The sequence below is a fragment of the Triticum dicoccoides genome, chromosome 3A (genome assembly GCF_002162155.2).
Source record: "Triticum dicoccoides isolate Atlit2015 ecotype Zavitan chromosome 3A, WEW_v2.0, whole genome shotgun sequence".
Classification (NCBI taxonomy): Eukaryota; Viridiplantae; Streptophyta; class Magnoliopsida; order Poales; family Poaceae; genus Triticum; species Triticum dicoccoides.
In genome coordinates this window covers 416,416,755-416,417,895 of record NC_041384.1, presented here as the reverse complement: position 1 = coordinate 416,417,895, position 1,141 = coordinate 416,416,755, and positions in this window count along the sequence as shown.

The window sequence follows — 1,141 nt, the reverse complement described above, 5'->3', positions numbered from 1 at the left end:
CTTCGCCTTGCCCCGCGCCGGCCACCGCCCGAGCCGACCGGCGCCGCGCCCCGCACGCACCTCTCCTGGCCGCCGTCGTCCGCCGTCCTCCGCCCCGATCTGGGCCAGCGCAGCACAGATCCGGCGACCGTCGACCTCGCCGGACCTCCTCCGCCTCCCGCCGACGCGCCGTCGACCCCCTGGCCGCCGGTCAACCTCGACCTCACCGTCGGGACAGCGCCGTCCCGGGATCTCCTCGTCCTGCGAACCAAACACGCGCCCCTGCTGGGATCCGCTCGTCCCCGAACCACCCGGTCCCGTTTTCGCGCTGGTATAATTTCTCTAAGTCCCCAAATTTCAGCATCAAGTGTGCATCTTCATCATGTCATATCTTCGTGCTCGTTGCTCTAATTTGTGCGTGTGATATGTCAAATTGTTCATCTCTGAGTGTTCTAGATGGTGGTGTAGTTTGCATGCATGTTACTGTCCATCTTGATGTCTTAATCATCGTTGCAAAAGTGCTAAACGAAATAACCTGTTGAGATTGCCATAACTTGCTGATTTGTCATTTTCATAACATTTTGTGTGTTTGTCCTTTAAGCATCATGTCTACATGTTTTAGGAGTATCTTCATACCATCTTTACAGTGGTGCAATCCATGTATTTTTATGTGCCTTGTTGTGACTAGCATAAGCTTGTGGAGTGTGCTACTTGATGTTGCTGATTTCTGTGACTTCATGAATTTTGCTAAGTCTGTAACTGTTATAATATGTTGCCATGTTAATTTGATGATACCATCAATTCCATGCATAATATGGAGATACCTAGTTGACATGTTCTGATATCCATGTTGTGCTCTATCATGCCATGCCTTTTGATGCCTCATATATGTCCTGTAGCATATGTTTCCATTGCCATGAACATGCCTAAATGATGTTCTAGTTTTCTGTTAACTTCATGATGCCACATTGTGAGCTTGTTATTGATTAATCTATGCCTATTTTGGAGATACTCCAATTACATGAATTTAAGTATGCTATGAGTACTTTGTCCACATGTCAAGTTTGTTAATTTTAGACTTCATATGACCTTTTTCCGAGCTTGTAAACATGCTATGTTGTTGTTGTTGTTGTTTTACACTTGCTGAAACTGTTACAACATT